The sequence below is a fragment of the Mustela putorius genome, unplaced genomic scaffold, assembly GCF_011764305.1.
Source record: "Mustela putorius furo isolate JIRA1106 unplaced genomic scaffold, ASM1176430v1.1 tig00003863_pilon_pilon_pilon, whole genome shotgun sequence".
Lineage (NCBI taxonomy): Eukaryota > Metazoa > Chordata > Mammalia > Carnivora > Mustelidae > Mustela > Mustela putorius.
Genome location: NW_025422015.1, coordinates 23,121,764 through 23,141,188, shown reverse-complemented (window position 1 = coordinate 23,141,188; position 19,425 = coordinate 23,121,764). Strand labels below are relative to the sequence as shown.

Here is a 19,425-nt window from a genome sequence, read left to right as displayed (position 1 = left end):
TCTTGGTTAGGGGGGGGCTGATGATCAAGTTATAGGAGGCCGACGATCATAGTTAATAAGCACCTAATAAATAAATTCTTAATTGAGTTGAATTTTATGAGTTTTTTGTGGGGGGTGAAGGGAGGAAAAAGAGGCCTGAAGAGAACAGGAAGGCATCAGATGCCTGTATGGAGGTGGAGGCCATGGGCCATGGGGTCCCACTCAAGGGAGAGAAATGTTAGGACAAGGGGCCTAGGCATGAAAAAGGCAATCAAAAAACTTGCCAATCTCTTTTTTCTTCAGTCAGACAGAAGAAAGCAGACACCTCCCCCACCCCCCCCATCCCCCCATCCAACGAGACATTCCTGTGAGACAGCCGTGGCAACAACTTGTCACCTTGTCCTGCCCGGGAGGGTGTTCCTCATGCTGAAAGGGATGGGTTGGATGAAAAGGGATGGGTTGGTCTAGACAGAACCATATTTGGGTGGGTCATAAGAATTCTCTAGGCAGGACAGCTGTCTACAAAACTATGAATGAGATGGGTTTGGGGGAGTCGGGAATAGGGAGAAAATCCGTGTATCCTGAAACTGCCCCCCCCTTCCCAGAGATAGGGGCATAGGGATGCTGTGAGTCCTCTGTGCCTGGCCCATGGCAGGCACTTGACATGTGTTCACTGAATGAGTAAACAGAAATGGACCTTCTAAGCCCCTCCTTACAGGGAGGAAGTAAGAATTTGCCAGCTGTCTTTGAGTGGTATAAAGGAAATCAGGCTGCCTGTTTTCACAAATGTACATAGGGAGCACAAGAAGGAAAGGCAGAGAACAGATTCTCCTAACTGGAACTCAAAAATTCTCAGTATCTGTCATGAGTCATGGATTTTGTCTTATTCCCAAGTTGAATGTTAGGACACTCAGATAAAATAGTTCTATTAGTGCCATGAGAGGGGTTATAGATAAGTCTAGAGGGGTCAAAAACAAACTAGGTTGTTAAGAGAAGCTAAATATTTTCCATTTATCTTATTGTGATAGGCAGCCATTGAAGTTTTTAGGCAAGAAAATGACTTCATTAAAAATTAATATGGTGATTTTATGAAAGAAAGGAGGGGTCAGTTACTGTCAAGGAGCAATTTTTTTTAAAGAAGCTATATTAATGAATAAAGATATTAAGGCTTTATCAGTAAAAGCCTATTAAAATTATTTCAGCAGATGGTTTTACTTATCACATCTTAAAACTCAAGTGTGACTCACAGCTTAAGGGGTTTTGAGTTGAAACCTCTTCACTTTGTGACTTTTCTTACCACCAATTCTCATATTTAGAATTGCAAATACACTCCAATCAAAAGGGTCCTAAATACTCATCCTATCAACAACAATACTAATGTCAAGTGAATAGGACAATGTAGCTACAGTTGAGTGAAGGTCCTTGAAGACTATGAAATTTTCTCTTTCTCAAAACTTACCATTCCAGTAGGATCTTCATGAGCACTGAGCTAGAAATTAAACATTTTGAAGAGTTCATTCTTATTTTGAATGAAATTCACAGTTTCTATAAGCAACAAAGAAAGCTTATGCTACTGGAGGGAGAGTTACCTGTAACAGACATGTCTTCCTTCTAAGAGTTTTAGGGCTTTTTTCATCAAGGTGCCTCAGCAAAAAGGATTAGCATGATATATAGCTTACCTATTTTTGGTTTATAATTCTTTAAAAATTACAAAGTTGGAGGAAGTTGAAACATTTTTCATTTTCCTGTGTTTCTTTTTTGTTTACATTTATCAAGGTGTAATTGACATAGGACATTAAGTCAGTTTCAGGTGGACAATGTAATGATTTGGTATTTGTACATATCACAGAACAATCACCAGAGTGTCTGGTTAACACCTACCATTATACATCCTTACAAGTTTGTTTTTTCTTGTGATGAGAACTTTTAACATCTACTCTTTTAGTAACTTTCAAGTATGTGATACAATAATGCAAACTACTGTCGTCATGCTGTACATCTCCTCATGCTGTACATCATATCCCATGACTTATTTACTCTATAATTGGAAGTTTGTATATTTTGACCCCCTGTACCCATTTCTTCCAACCACCATACCCCACCTCTGCTACCACCAATATGTTCTCTGTATCCATGCACTTGTTACTTTGTTTTTCCTAGCTTCAACCTATAAGTGAGATGATGTGTATTCTTGTTTCCTATTGTTTCTGTGGGCAGAGAGCAAACAGGGAAGTGTTGGAGTACATACTTTTTGCTCCTCTCTTGACTCCCTTGGAGATCTCTGTGTTAAAGGATCCTCTGGTCTACATCCCTTTACCTTTGAAATTTTCAACTTCTCAGTTAAAAAGGCCGATGCTGTGCTCCAGCTTAACAGCTGATACAGAGGGCCCAGGGATGCAGACAGCAAGAGTAGACTGATTTGGACCATAACAATATTTCCAATTCAGCTTTAATTTGATAGCTCTTCATTTTGGAGTTTGCTTAATGTATTTGCATAGCCATTGTAAAGCTAATATGCTGCTTCCTTCTTGGCTATCAGGTTTTTCTATGTAGGTACAATTGCTCAAAGTCAGAGTGGAGGGCAAGAGCCTTCTAGAATCTAAGCACCTACACATATATGTTTTTGTTTTATTTATTCAGGTTATGAATTTTGAAGTGAGCATCCAGAAATAAAATCTCATTTTTAAAATTTTTCTTTTCTTTTTCTTTTTACGTATTTTTTAGTAGGCTCCATACCCAGTGTGAGGCTTGAACTCACAACCCAGAGATCAAGAATCACATGCTCCACTGACTGATCAAGCCAAGTGTCCCTAAAAATCTCAAATTTTGTCACTGTTCTTGTTATAGGAAATAAGGGTATAATTTAAAATGATGTGATTTTAAACTGAAGCTTAAGTCCTACAAGGCTCTGGGTGCTTGGCCCCAGTCTCCTCCCTCTCTCATCTCTCATCATTCATCCTCTCCCTGATCTGCCTGGTCATCCTGGCATTCTGATTGGTCCCAAACATGCCCAGAACATTCCACCTCAGAGGTTTTGTTTTGCATTTTCTGTTCCCTCAATCTGGTCTGTCCCTGCTGCAGATTTTTTTTTTTTTTTTTTTTTTTACAGAGAGATATCACAAGTAGACAGAGAGGCAGTCAGAGAGAGAGGAAGGGAAGCCGGCTCCCTGCTGAGCAGAGAGCTCCATACAGGTCTTGATCCCAGGACACTGAGATCATGACCTGAGCCAAAGGCAGAGGCTTTCTTTAACTGAGCCACTCAGGCACCCGGGCCGATTTTTTTTAATTGTGTTATGTTGTCACCATATCATACATCATTAATTTTTACGGTAGTGTTCAATAATTTATTGTTTGTGAGTAACAACCAGTGAGGCTAAGGCTTATTCCACTTAGATATACTCCTCAAGCATCTGCCCCTAGAGAAGACTTTGCTGATGCCTCTACGTAAAACTACAGTCCTGCTCCAAGATCACTCTCTAGACTCTTCCCCTGCTTACGTCTTCAAAGCACTTATCACTTCCTTTTGCTACACTTTGTATGTAATGATTTTCTGCCCCTCTGAGATCTGAATCATTAATGGTAGAGATGGCTGGGCCAGAACAAGGCCTGGTACACAGTAGTAGGAGCTCATGAGGAATGTGTTGAGTAAAAGAACAGTTTTTAATCATAAGATTATACTTACTGTCCTTCCCATAGATGGTACCAGAGGCCCTAACAGCCTATTGGTTTTCTCTCTCCCCACCCCCCAATGGTGAAGTTCATCAAAATGAACTTCAGTCCAAAATATCAGTCCTTTGCCTGGTATGTTCCCTTGCCTGTGGAACTGTTGGGAAGAAATTAGAGGGCAATCAAATACTTACTGGTTTGCAGTAATTAATTCATATTTCAGATGCTCTCAAACCCGAGTGACTCATCTCTATGTTGCTTAGCTTCTAATTTTGCGAGTGATTCACAAATAATCTCATCAAAATATTCCTTTTGCTGAGGAAAGTGGATTTTTACCTTTACATCTACTGTGTGCCATGAACTAGAGCATATGTCAAAACATTAGATGGGAATTCAGAACTTCTTTGCTATTTTGTGTTTTGTCTTTAAAAGTCCCTGTAATTTTATAATTTTTCTCATAGGTCATCTTTACCTTTCAATTAAAAAAAATCTTTCCTCCATTGTCCAGCAAAATTGTGGATCCAGTAAGCAGGCCCTCATTAATCTCTTGATTTGCAAAAGCTCTGGCAAGCCACCTGTGTTCTCACTACAACCATTCACTGGAAGACAGTATTTTTGCTTTGAAGGGTATTGAACAACAAGACAGGAGACCTGTATCCTTATCCTAACCCTAAAATTTGTAAGTTGTCAGACTCTGGGCCAGGTAAATTCTTTGAGCTCCAACATTCCAACGTGTACCTTCTCTTTCAAGGTTAAAAAAGTAATTTCAAATCCTCTGTTGGGTAACTGACCAGTCTGTGAGTAACTGTTGGGTAACTAACCAGTTGGGTAACTGTACCAGTCTACTGGTACACTATACTTTATAAAACATTGTAAGAGAGCATTGTTCTTGAGTATATTTGGGTAAACATTGTAAAAGCATAGTTCTTGGATTTTTTGGTTGGCACACATTAACTTTTGTTTAAATAATTAATGAGGAAGCAGACAGGAAAATAAAAGAGCTGCTTTGACATGCATTTGAGGAATGAGGTTTTATTTTGTCAGTAGGAAAAGGAATGCTATATGAGGCATCAGGCTGGTTAAAAAGGTTAATTTCTTTCATAGCAATAACATGTCACTTTCTGTTTTTTAAGTCATTTAAAAGTTACTAATCAAATATTCTATGACAAAAATTTGCGTTCTCTCATGGAGGCAGAAGAGTATAATTAGATAATGCTCTTGCTAGCAAGATGTCAAATAATCAAGCAACCATTACCTTGCCTTTTGAAGTAAATTATTCTTTCATACAATGAGAAGATGGAAATATAATGAAGCTGCAGATTGATTGCATTTGCCAGAAAGTCCTGAAGAACTTTCTTTCAGGAAGCTTTTAATTCAGATTGCACATCTCCAGTAAGGATTCCAAAAATTCTGTATTTTAGTTGATGAATTATAAGGTGAAATCTGGTATTTAAATTTGTTATTGTGTGTGTATATGCCAGGTTTGAAGAAAAGTCTGAAAATATGAACACAAACTTCCTACATATGTCATTTATCAGTAAGATCCATCTGTTGCTAGGTCCACAGTTACAGAGAAAAGTCTTAATGATTGTTATTGTTATTTTAAGAATATTATTATAAAATTGATACAAGTCATTATAAAAAAATTAAAGGAGCAAAATTGTATAAAATAAAAATTAGAATGAGTTTAGTTTCATTCCCCACTGATAGTCTCTGTTAATATTCTGGTATGTATCCTTCCACGCCTAACACCTTTAGACACACACACACACACACACACACACACACATTTTAACAAAGATGGGTTTCCACTATCCAAGATATTCCACAACTTCTTTTCTTGCTTAGCACTATCTCTTTGACATTCACTCCTATAGGTGAATATGGATCTTTTCTGTTTAGGGCTACATGGTATTCCAATGTGTCAACATATCATAACTTGACAATCTCCTACTGATGAGCTTTCCCATTTTCACTGAAAGACAACTAAAAGTCCTTGAGAACTCCAAATCTGGCATCAGCCTGCATGGCTCATAAACCCAGTTCCTCTACTTACTAACTTGTGTAAGTCACTTAACCTCTATAGTTCTTAGTTATTTCAGCTGTAAAATGGGGAGAAAATTCGTACTTAATCTAGAAGATTTTTGTGAAGAGTTAATAGATATAAAATGATTAAGAATTGTGCCGACCTCAAAGTAAGTACTATATGAAGGTTTGCTATGATATTTTTGTTAACTATGGACAATACTGCAATCTACTGCTTTAATATATATCTGAATTTTTAACTCTTGAATAAATCAGATGTTTTTGAGGACACAGAATTTAAACCATGGTGAAAATAGCAAATGAACTCTTAGTCTTCATTTCTTATTTAGCAGAAGAATGAACAGAAAAGGCAGCACACGGCTCTGCTCATTGAATACTGGTCCTAGACAGTGTAAATAAAAATATGTACTTTCTGAAGCTCTCAAACTCATCATTATTCCCAATGTCCTGGTTCATTCCATCACCTTCCCTTACCTAGGCTATTATAAAAATCTCCAACATTTTTGTCTGCCTGCTTCTGAGTTTCTCACCCCTTCCACAAAACCTCTACCACTTCTGTCAAAAAGACATTCTAATGTTCCCTAATGTCTCCAGGTTAAAACCTAAATTTCTTAACCTGGAGATCGGAGCCCTTTGTGAGCTGGTCCCGGTCGAACTCTCCAGATTCCTTTTGATAGCTCTGGCTTCCTTCCACACTTCTGCCATACTGGGTTTACCTACCCTCTTCTGAATGTCCCACACTGTTTTCTTCTCTGGAAATTGCACACACAGTTCTGTCTCTTTGAATTCTGCTCACCCTTACCCCCCTAGTCCATGCTTTGAAGACTCTTAGTCTTTTAAGACCAATATCCTGTATCCCCATGTCTTTGAAACCTCCTTTGAACTCTAGCTCCCCAAAGGATTTCTGAGAACCCCTATTTTATATCATCATTTTTTACCCCTATTAGGGCACTTTTCACATTGTGATTGTATGCTTATAAGAGTGCCAAAACACACCAGACCACAATACATATAAGGAAAAGGACTCCTCTCACTCTTTTTTATATGACCCTAATTGAATATAATGTCCAGTACATTATGTGAATGCTTTCTCAATTAATGAATGAACAATCCAAAACAGAATTTCTATTCATAAATTATTATAAGACTGTTCCTTTAGGTGGGGAGGTGTGGTAAGGCTGGGGAAATTCATCTACTTCCAGGGATAGGCTACAAGCTCTCCAATAACCACCTGGGGACATTAAAGCAGCCTAACATGAGTTATGTTAGTGAATGCTGAATAAACCTTCAACTAGGAATAAAAAGATCCAGGTTCTAGTCATGCCCTTACCACTCTCTAGTTACATGATCCTGAGATAGACAATTAACTTGTGTTCCTTAACTAAAATAATGAGGGAGATGAAAGAAATGATATCTAAAGTATTTCAAAGATTATTTTTTCCAATAATTTAAAACAATGGATATAGTGCCTAAAAGAAGACTTGGCCTGCTCAAGTTCATTACAGCTTATTCCCTTGTGGAAACAGGTGTTTCCAGATCAACAATGGCACAGTGAGCAATGATCCCAAGTGTCAAAACTCATTAAATGACTATTGTAATAGAACAGATGATCAGGTTTGACATTTCTTTTGAAAAATGAATGTGTCAACATTTCCTCATGTTTCGGAATAAGTGTGTGAAAGGGTATTCCCAGGGATCCTAAATAGCACAATTTTAAACTGCATTCTATTTTATCAACATCGTGGTTTCATTAGAGACTATACATAAGTGTAAACAGTTACTGTTTACAAAGTCAGCTGTACATGTGTACAGATTTTTGTTGGTAGTAGAATTAAGGCATCTAGATATTTATAAACATTTTAGAATTAAAAATACCAAGTCATCTTGCTCCAATTTAATAAAAACAGATCTCATATAATTGTCAAGAAAGAACATACCCTTCTTTGCTCTAGATCATAATTATGGGCGAAGACAGAGAATATGGTGGATATTAAAATCTCATTTTATTAATTAATTCAATCTGTATGTACTATGATTTGGTTGAGCAGAAATTATTAGTATGTATGCATGTGTGTATGTATCTATGTATTTATATTTACTTATTAGAAATAGAGGGAAGGGCAAAGGGAGAGGAAGAGAGGGAATCTTAAGCAGACTCCATGCCCAGTGCGGAGCCCAACATGGGGCTCGATCTCATTACCCTGAGATCATGACCTGAGCTGATATCAAAAGTTGGCTGCTTAAATGACTGAGCCACCCAAGCACCCTCACTGAGCAGAAATTAAAGACTAACTTGTTATACAATAAATTTTTACAATGCCCAAGAGTGTGATGCCAAGATGGCAGCCATCAGGGTGACTGAGACACTTGTTGAACATCTGCTATATGCCAGGCTAAGTGCTTTACAAATACTATTTTATTATCATTGAATCCTTAAAATGGCATTATAAGGACGTCCTATAATTATTGACACTTTATGGATGAGGACAACAGAGATCAGAGTGGTCAGTACAAGTTGAGATTTTAGCCCTGTTCTTTGATTCAAAAGCTATGCTCTTTGCATAACACGACACTACCATCACCAAATAAAACATAGCTAAAAATGCAGGATTTCAGCTGTGCCTCAGGAAGGGATTGAAAGGAAGAGTAATATAAACAAAGCCCCAGGATAGTTACAAGGTAATATGAATGGCGTCCTAGTGCAACACTTCTCAAATTTTAACAAGCTGAGTAATCATTTGAGGTTGTTGTTAATTGTGGAGTATGATCTCCAGTAGGTTTGGGTTGAAGCCAGAAATTTGCTATTCTAACAATTTTCTGTGCTGACCACACTTTGAGTAGCCCAGCACTGATGCATGATTGGTTCAGTACCACGGACAGTGGAACAGGTGGGTTACTATTCAGCCAAATCTCTAACATCTTCTGTGAGTAAATTCTTGCAATAAAATATACAATCAGAAACTTCCTGAGAAAATACTTCCTGGATTGCCAGCCATAAGATGATCTTTCCTTACATATAGGTACAAATCTGTTCACAAGAAGGAACTGGAGTTTTCGGAGAAAGAGAGTCTGTCCCCCAGTTTGTATTTTTGAAGGGTATACTGCTAGTGCTCCTCAGGTAAACATAAGCTAAAGAGGTTTATCATAAAATAAGGGGGTTAATACAGAATTTATGAAATATTTAAGTATTAGTATCAGCTGCAAAGTTATAAAACCTCTATTTGAGAGGGGTTAGTACTCTCACTTGCATGTTTAATGAAGAGAAATAAACAACATCTTTCTGCAGCTAAATATACTGAACTATTAATCAATTATACAAAATGAGAAAGAAAGATTAAAAATATGGCAGAGTGCTATTCAAAATCAAAGTGAAATAAAATGACTTTGAACATTTCTTTGTAAATGTATTTCTATTACCTTTTTCTTTTCCCTGTATTTCTTCTACCTTGTTCCAAATTTTAAAGATAAAATCAGATAGATCATTTTCTTTAATTGACTTTGTCCTTTTCTACCCCTTATTTTGAAACAGCAACTATGGCTTCCAGCCAGATACCTTGGGGATCTTAAGACTATCAATTTATTTCACAGCTGGAGCAAAACAATTCAGATAAGAATCTAGGAAACAATTGCATTTGTTTTCCATTGAAGATATTTTTTTATTTTTTGGTTGAGAACCTCGTCTCATGTCTGGAGATGCTATGGGCTACATTTATGACAAAAGAAAATGGTATAATCACACATAAACTTTCTGACAAGCCTTCCCTTAGCCTTGTTATGTGTTCTACTTAATGATATTCTTGTTATTCCAATGTGTATTTTCAAAATGAATTTACTAAAAATGTGTTGCTATCCATTGAGCTTACATTTTTAGTATATCAAGAGTGAAGATTGAAATCTCTGTATTTCAAAAATTTTCTCATTAATTTTTGATACCATAGGAAGAGTCTCTATGTTTGTGTATGTGTGTGTGTGTGTGTTTCAATATGTATTGACAATCTAAGTCATAGGTGAGAGAAGTCTTATATATGTTGTTTCATTCAATTTGCACAGAAACAGTTTGAAATAGGTACTTTGTTCCTACTTAAGGAATGGGAGAAATGAGGTTTGAAGTCCCTCTGTCAGTTGTGCTTGTAGGTAGTTGAGCTTGAATTACAGAGATGAGTGCTCTCTTCCTACATGCACACTTATAAGATGGGCTTGTTCTAGTGGAAATTTACAAACCTCATAAGGACGGAGCAAAAATTTTAAGTGTGAAGTGCAGTGCAGCCTGATGGTGAGAGGTCCCCATCCATTACTTCAAAAGCAGATACAGAGCTAAATTCAAAATCCATTACCAGTGGTGTTATCCTCACTGGGCTTTTTTCAGATGGACAGACGCTGGCCATTAGCAAAGATTAAATAATTTACCTGGGCTTGCCTTGAGCACTCAATGCCAGAAAAGAATTTGTAACTAATATCTAGGGAGTTGCTTGGTCTACTGAATTGTAGATAATCCCCTATTTATAAAACATCTTATCTCTATCTTTTCTGAGACAAGTAGTAATTATTTTTAAAAGAAATATAAATAATTCCCTTTTGGTAGTCTCATGCAGTCCGTCTCTGCTGCAGCTTCTTCTTTGGTTGAATCACTGAAATCTAACTTCAGAAATGAGGAATCATCAGCATCCGTGGCCATAAGAATGGGATTTTTTTTTCTTTCATAACCCTTATCACTTCCTCTTTGAGAAAGGCTCAGCTATTCAACGTGTAGGATGGATAGATGGGCATTTGAAATGTTTTACCACTTGTATTAGATGCAATGTCATGTTTGATGATCTCTGTGGACACTGTGAACTTGTTATTCATTCCCTGGGAACCCAGTGAACACAACCAGGTGATGTCTACTCTCAGAAGCTTTATAGAAAAATGTGGCTTTATAAATACACAGAGCTACAACTATAAGAAAGGCCCAGTGGAATCACATTCCTTTGGTGAGGTGCCTTGACAAATGTGTAAGAAAACAAAGAGAATTAAGCAAGTGGCTGTGGGCTAAAGAGTTATTGCTTCAGGTGGGGTAAAAATAAAACTACAGATGGTTTACTGGGGTGACTTATTTCTTCAGCTCCCTCCCTACTCCTTTAGTTTTTTGGTTTTAACATTTTTCAAAAAATTTAGTAAAAATGCCAAGTCTTCAAATTCTTCTAGTCAAGACAGGAAGACGGGACCACAAGAAACCTATTTCCACAGTCTCTTCTCATTGCCACACCTGAATTGCAAAATTTGGGGTTTTGCATGGAATCCCTATCCCTCCCTCCCCTGTCTTAAATACACAACCACACTTCACCGGATGCCATACTTGCTCTCCGATCCATTACCTAAAATACATTCAGGAGACGCACAGGTGTACCCCACTGCAAGTGCTGGCACTGATGTGCTGCGCACATGCCGGTGTCATGGCTGGAAAAGTAATCCAGAGTTTTACATGAAACCTTATTTACTGAATTGACCTGTATAGAATAAAATCACCACTCTGTCTCTTCCAAATTGGAGTTAATTATCATATCATTTTACTCTATGACTAGGGCAATCTCCACTCACTGGAAGTTAGGGAGCAAGGAGGAGTAACCTGTACCCCTCATTAACTTTGATGTTTGGAGTTCAACATCAGCACCGTTCATCGAAGCACTCAGCGGTCCGGTTCGCCCTTATCCCTCCTGCCCATAACTCTCACCCCCAAGCCATCTCTCACAGCTCCTTCCGGGGCCCACCCGCGGCTAATCCATTGGGCGCTCTGGGCGGTGTACACAGAACGGGCGTTTGCAGAGCCGGCTGGGAGCCGAGTGTGGCTCCGCTCGCGCAGCGCCGGCGCAGCCCGCCAGGGGGACCCCGACCCGCCCAGGCGGCGTCTGATAAAGAGTCTGAGGGGCGTGGGGCCGCGGCGCCTGCTCCAGGAAACCCGGGCATCCGCAGGGGCTCCCCTATTGCTCCAGTGGACTGGCGGGGCTGGGACCTCGGCTCTGGGACCTGCGGCTGCACCGCAGACAGAGGCGTGCCCCACGGGTGGGTGTGTCCGTTTCCACCCGCTGGCCTTCCAGCCCGGAGAAGAGCTCCTGAAAGGGGGTATTTTGTCCCCCAAGACAGGTTTTGTCTTCGGCAAACCCGGATCCAGAAGTGTAACTTTGCGGCCGGGTCACGCGTTGGGCCTTTGGGGGGCTCTGGGAAGGGGAGAAGCGGATCTTGTCGGCATCCTCCAGGAGGAGGCGGGCTGCGAGAGCGAGGGCAGCAGGGCTGGGGGAGTTCCCACGGGCGGTGGGAGGCGGCGAGATTGGCTCCGACCCGGGTCCCGACCGTGCGGTGACGCTCTTGGAAGCTCGCCCCGCCCCCCACCCCAGCCCCCAGTCCCCAGTCCCAAGCCCGCCTCTTCCCTGATTAGGGCGTGAGGGGTGATTGGGATCTGTCTGGACGAGAGCAGAAAACTTTTACCCTCAAGGCCCCCGGGTCCCTTTTGTCTTTCTTGGAGGCGGCGACGACTCCGGAGCGGCGAGTCCCTGCCTCCCGGCCGGCGCGCTGCGCCCGCTGACCTCCGAGGGCAAGAGCGCTCGGGCTCCTTGCGCTCGATGGCGGCAGCCAGCGGCCCCGCGACCCGCGGCGGGCACAGGCAGCAGCTCGGCCCGCGCCCCGAGACCGCCGCCGCCCCCACGGCGCGGGGGTAAGGGTCGCCCCCCACCCTCCGCTGCCGGTCCCCCGCCCTCGCCGCCCGCCCCCTCGCCTGACTCATCCGCCCGCTGTGGCCGCGCCGCGTCCGCCGCCCGAGCCCAGCCGGGATGGGGAGGGAGCCCGCGCCTGCCGGCGGCTGCGGAGACTCCCGCTGACGCCCCCGAGCCCGCCGCCTCCTCCGCTCGTCTGAAGAGGCGCCCGACGTCCCAACTGCTCCTGCAGTGAGAGTCCGGAAAGACCCCCGGACCCCTGAGGCCGCGCGTTCAGGACAGGTGAGGGGGGGAAGGGAAGGTGCTGTCAGGGGGCGGGGAGGTGGGTGGGCAGCGGCGGCAGCCGCAGAGGGGCGCTTCTTCACCCCCACTCCCCCCTGCTTCAGTCGCCCGAGTTAGGGTAAACGTTGTCTCCCGAAGTTTGGGAAATAAACCAAGTCCGCCATCAGTTTCGTACTCCCCAGCCCTCGGAGCGCAAGGGAAGCTTTGCGGGGCAGCCTCCGGGAGCCCGGAGCCTCGGAGCGCCTGACTAGGCTTCCCCGAGCTACACCCTCCTTTGTCTCCGTTCCAGAGAGTCAGCATTCTCGGCGAAGACGTCCGCGGCGTCAGTTTATAGTAGTCCCTGGCAGGAGCGAAGTGTGTAGTCAGGGTTTCCTAAAGCAATACCTGGGAGTATCTACATGGGCAAAATGGAGAGACAGAGCGATTATTTGCCGATTTCAGCACTACTTTTCTCCCTATATAGTCACATAGTCCGTCCTTCAGAAAAAGAACTGAGGCTTTGCAAGATTTGCTTCATTAATCATTCTTCTGCTATAATTAATTATCCACGCCAGCATTTCACACGGTGTAGGTGTAAGCTCTCTTTGTCTATTTACTACCTTTCGATTTAGATGGAGAAGTGTATGTGTGTGACACATGTAATAAAAAATAATTCATTATTCAGTACCAGGCACCAGTGATGACAGAAAGTCAGATGCTTCACATATGTGTAATTTACTAATTGGAGTCTATCTCAGTACACCTGGGTCTGGTGTATTTCAGAACTACATATGTTGCATTAAAGTGTCTCTGAACCTTGTGGTTTTTTTTCTTTTTTTATCTTCTGAAGATCTTTAGAAGTAGTCGTGGACAACTGTATGCATAGAAAATATTTAAGGAATCGACATCTGTTCTTATTTGTCAGTAAGAATATTGAACTCTTTTGGTTTTGCTGTCAAACCAAGTTCCGAGCTACACTTTCTGGAGTGCTCTATGCATAGGTATTACCAGTTCGCTGTAAAGCCTATTTACTTTGATGGTTTATCACGCCTTGCATTGTAGACATACTTATTATCAATTGACCTTCAGTTTGTTATTTGGCTGCCGATATGCGAATATATTACCAATTTGTGAAAAATAGGCTAGATTTTGAAACTTTTTAAACCCTCGTTTTTCCACTACTGTTTATCTGGGCAGAAGCATCTGCTTGTAGTTTCATGGTTTTCAGACAGCTTAAGTGAAGGAAAGGAGTCCCTCTAAACAGAAAATAATGTTTTCATTAAGTGGAAACTATAGTTAAAGGTCTCAGCAATTTAATGATACAGGATTTTTTTTTAACTCTTAAAAATATATACTGAGGTGTTAGAAATGATTTATGCTAACCAAGTCCTACTAGTGAGCTCATAATTATGGGATGATTTAGCTATAATTTGTAACCCTGGTTATAATTAGCTTTGTATCCTGGGCTGGGAAAGCCTTCAGTGAAAGAGGGAGTTGTTGCGTGGGAAGTCTCTGTGTGTGATTTCCAGGCGGTCGGCACAGAAAGGCTTTACCTGTTGCTTCTGAGTCGGGTCCAGGTAAAAGCCATGTGGTATCCCAAAGGCACCCATAATCAAAAGGAATTCTTCAAGAAGGCTCATTGTAACGAGGGATGGCTGCACTTGTTATTTTAAGTTGGAAGAATTGTTAGTGAAGCTTTTGAATGCTCCCAGAGCTAGATTGCTATAGTTGGACTTGTGTGGTTTCAGAATTTTGACAACAGCTCGCTGGGAGGAGAAGATAACCAACCACTGACATGTAGGGGGAGTGAATCTGAACCGATTGTGTTAATTTATTCATTGCCCTGAAGATTATCAGCATAAAGGGAAAGAAATTCATATTGACCTCAGGAAAATAGATAAAAACAGGGATAGAAGCAGATGTCACCTTTTGCATTTCTTAAGCAAAATTACCAGAAGATAAATTCATAAGTCCTCATAATAATGCACTTATTAAACAGAATATAGCATCTAAAGGGAAGACACTTTCAAAATAAATTTCATTTATTAATACTCTCCCTAAATAGGAGACAGCATAGGAAGTCTTCCTCAAACAAAATGCTTTTGGAAAACAAAAACAAAAGCAGAACTTGTATAAGGACCAAAAAGCACATCTGCAGTGAGATGGACCCTTCATTTTATTAAGGGATAGATGATGTGCAGTTTTAGTAAGTGTGTTTGGTTCAGAACTTAAGATAGGATTTGTCTGCTCATGTCTGATTTTTACCCAAGCACTCAGAGAACACGGATGATCACATGTTGGATGTATTCCTGTGGACTGGCTGATGGACTGCAAGGTAACCTCTCCCATGGGAACTTGAAGTCTGGTGTGGAGAGGTCTGGAAAGTGTGCACAGATCACTGAGCATCTGGGATGGTCCTTGAGCAGCAGGGCACTGGTGCACACAGTGTGGTGGGTTGCAAAGGACCCTGGATGGGGGCTTGGAAAAACCCAAGTTCTCCTGACTAAGCCACTGAATGAGTGGCCCTGGATATGTAACTTGGCCTTCAAGGGCTTCTACACCCTCATCCTCTCATCGACAAATTGAGGGTTTCGGACCTGTGATCTTCTGTCTCTTTAAAGTGCTGTGTGATGAGTCTTGATGGAATTGAGAGGGAGAAGCCAAAGTGTAATTTGGGAAGGGTGCAGTTAATAGAGTTGCGCAAAGGAAGACGGGCAAGACATGTCCATGCTGGACACATGGTAAGGGTAATAATGATGCTAATACGAGGTAAAGGAGATCTGACCGATCATTGATTATCTGAGCTTATAATACATAATAAATAATAAATGCCAACTTTCGCTGAGTATTGGACAGATTTTGATGAATTTTCACAAATAATGGCAATTGATTTTTCACAACATCCCCAAGAGGTAATGAGAGCAGAAAGGTGAGGAAGTCGGGAAAATACTACAAAGCACATGTGTTCCTGTATGCCCCGTTGCCTTTCTGCAGACTTATAGAGATAGGAGAAGCTGCAATGTGCTTTGGAAACCTTGTGTTCATGGGATAGAGAGATAAGGTGGGTGTCTGATTTTAGTGGAGGTTCAACTTTCTGAGTAAAAATTTAGTTTACATTCTGAAAGTTAAGTCTCTAAGAGAGTGAAACCTCCTGAAATGTCTTGATTTCTGTTGCTGATGTTTAGTCTGATTATTTCTGTGTGTTTCCTCCCCACCTCGCCTCCCTCCCTTTCCCCAGCAAGAATTCTGGGGATTTGACTATTTACAGAGTCATTGGTAAGACTCTTCAAAGAGTTTTGAGTGTGGCTGGGAAAAGGAAACTCTCCTGTGAAGGCAGGGATTGGCAAGGGGTAGGGGGGTTGTTGTATTGCGAATGGGATGTATGCTAGGAGCAAGTTGTGATTTTTTTTGTCCCTGGGGGTGAAATTACACAGGAGCCAAAACAATAAGAACAAGGCGTGAAGATATGGATCTCTCCATTCCCTCCTGTGGTGCCCTCCTCTCTGCCGGAAGAGATAGAACATCAAGGATGGGCAGGTGCTCCTCTGCGGCGTCCTTGGCCAAGGGAGTTGGTCAGGATTCGTTATATGTGTGAGGAACCTCTATTTAACTATGTTATACAAAAAAGGATTTATTGGCTCAGATGACTGGAAAATGCAGCAAGATGGACCTTGCTTCAGTCGTGGCGAGAACCCAGAGGCTCACGTGGGCTTTGTAAGGGCTCTTTCTCTTTCTCCGTATTTCTCAGCTCCTTGCTCTCTGGGTCAGCTTCATTCTGAGGCCCCTTCCTATGTGCTGGGAAAGCTGACTATCAAGTAGTTCCCATCCTGCCTTTTTAGGCTTTTGAGCTGTAGAAAAGAGAGGTTTTGTCTCTTCCAGGTCCTGTTCATAGACATTTCCTTCAAGGGCTCTGACTGGCTCTATATCAGTCCACATCCATCAGAGAGTTGCAGTCTTGAACTAGATCATGTGCCCCACACTGTGTTCATGGTGGTGGTGGTAGGGTGAGGAGGCAGAGGCTGGCGGGGACACCACGATGGGCAATCGTGTCAAGATCCCTTAGAGGTGTGGTTCTCTGAATCTACCGATGTGGTCAATCAAAAACAACATGTCTGCCACCGAGGAGAATTGTCCCCTCCTTTTTCAGGACAGACCCCCTGAACAGTGGTGTGGAGTTTGCACATGGAGGCAGCTCAGGTGCCCAAGACCATACCCATTACAAAAATGGGACCCTCCTCCTAACCAAGGCAAAGCCCAGTGATGAAGTAATACCACTTGTGTCTAGACTTTGCTGAAAGAGGTGTGGTTGCAGGATATTTCTGGCTGAGGAGGCCACCATTTATCTGTATCCATGTACTTTTAGTAAATATCCCTGTGCTTTATTTCCAGCCTAGCCATTTCATGATCAGAAGCCCTGGTCATCTAAAGATCATGAAATTGGAGACCCCCTCCTTTAGGGACTACCCGTCTAGCAAATGTTTGAACAGGAAAGTGAAGTGATGAACATAGTACCGTTATTCATGGAGGTTCCCTGAGTTCATGGGAGTAGGGCAAGGGGGAGGCAGCAGGCATAGGTTAGAGTTACCACTTAGGACCTAAGTCCTAAGATGATAGGTACCAAATTAGAATATTGGGAGGTGTGCATGACATTATGAGTCTGGTAAGGACATATGACTGGATAAAGGACATTCTGTGTTGACATGCGAGGAATGAATGGATCTGGAAGATCAGTGGGAGGTAGTAGGTGACATGGCTGTGTGCTGTGGGTAGGTACGTGGTAACTGGCTATGTAGAAAGGAGGCCAATGGTCATGGTGAGTCCAATGGGCACGATGTTTATGCATGTAGCACTGACATTTATTGGGGACCTACCTAGTATGCCAGGTCCTGCGTTACATGTTTTGAATTCACCATATTCTTTAAATCTCATAAAAACCGTCTCCGGTGAGAACACTGGAAGTTAGGGAGTAATAACTTGCTCAAGGTTATGTGGTCATGAAGCCGCAGCACTGGGATTCAAACCCTGACCGTCCAAAACAAATACCCCTACTTCAGTAAACTGCCGTACTTCCCCTCAAGGCCATGGTCAGAGTCCTCTAGGTGAGGTGAAACTGAAGGTCGGGGCTTCTGCTAAGCAACTAAAGTGACAGAAGTTCCAGAGGGGATGGAATAGAGGTCGTGAGGGCACAGGTGCAGAGCACCCATGCTCCAGGGAAAAAAGGACAGGATTGCCAAACCGAGAATAGAACAGACCTAGATTCTTGGTTTGGGGTTTGGGATGGAGCAAGGGAAGTGGGGGTGGTATCAGGAAGTCGAACAGGTGAGCCCATAAGTACAACAACTGGGGCTTGATTGTTGGTCTGAGAACAGGAACTCTGCCATCTGCCCTGCTTTAAACGCCTTCCTGGTGTAAGGCAGGAAGAACACACATTGGACACCTCCTCAGAGGGAAACAGGATACTACTAGTTGTCAGGCACCGCTAGGAAAAAAGGAGATAACGTTTGTGGAGCACCTGCCACGTGCCTTAGATACATAATCTCCACCAAATCTTTATTACAGTCCTGGGAGGGTAAATATTAGGCTTTCTTTTCCTTTTCTTTGTCTTTCTTTCTGTCTGTCTGTCTTTCTGTCTTCTTTCTTTCTTTTTTCTTTTTCCCTTTGAGCCAGGAACTAGAGGCTTAGAAAGGTTAGATGATCTTCCTGAGCTCCTGGAGCCAGACTGGAGAGGAAGGCGCTGTCATGGAAACCCAGTTCTGTCTGAATCTAGACCTCATTCTGGATCTTCAGGGAGTCATCCCGGCCTTGGCAGGCAAGGTCAATGTCAAGTCTGGGGACTAGAAATGGGGAAGTCAGCAGGGCCTATGGTTGTGAAGGGAGACTGAGAGCTGACTTGCAGTCATCAGCACTGAGAGGGGAGCAGGTCATCCGGAGGGGGCTGTCCAGCAGGATTATATCCGGCTTTGGCCAAGAACTCATAATCCGCTAGGTTTTTCCCCTCCGAGCAGGATCCCTGTCATTCTGCAGGACAGATACGTCAGCAAGTCAGATGTTCGGAAGGCTTAATTTTAGTCACTGATTTCTGTTGAAGTGAAGGGACCTCTGCCAGCTGCCTTGGCCTGAATTTACCTTGATACGGACAGGTACTTTGTCCTGAAATATGATGAGTAGATACATAGAGAGAGAGGGAGGGGAGGGAGTCAGGAAGGAAGAGCATGAGCGGACACGGAATGTTGTAGGTATATGAAACACATTCCAGCTACAAAGGTCTATCCTTGAAGATACACTGAATGAAACTGCTTACTGACAGAACAGCAGTGACATTATGTTATTCCCCAGTAAATGCAAGATCAAACTATTATCTGCTCAGACGCGTGACTGTGGATTTCATTATGTGCAGTGGGCTGTGTGTATACATATATACACATACAAACACACACACGATAAGTAGAAAGGAATGTGAAGGTATATAAAAATTTATATTTCAGGCATATTTGTGAGAACTCAGACCTATTTGAGGAGATAAATATAATTATCCATAACATTTTTAAAGCAACACAATAAGACAAGGTGATTTTAGAGTTAGAAAGATTTTTCAGAGTGCAATCAACATCATAGTGCTGGCTAGTATTATGAAATATAAACTTAATAGTAGCAGTTGAACTAAATGTTATGAAGACTAAAAAGAATGGAACCATCTAACACCTGAAAGGCCAATCCAGGGAGGCTTCCAGGAGGAAGTGAGTTCTGATGACAATATATGAGCAGAGAGTGAGAGGAGAACAGTGCA

General features: G+C 42.1%; 1 protein-coding gene across 1 annotated transcript in view; it reads left to right on the top strand.

Moving 5' to 3' along the window:
* Positions 1 to 11,626: 11,626 nt before the first annotated feature.
* Positions 11,627 to 19,425, top strand: part of TMEM200A (transmembrane protein 200A) — an 80,336-nt gene continuing 72,537 nt past the window's right edge. The window contains exon 1 of the mRNA XM_004740190.3: positions 11,627 to 12,659. The gene's annotated coding sequence lies outside the window, so the exon portion shown is untranslated. The remainder of the gene's footprint in view (positions 12,660 to 19,425) is intronic.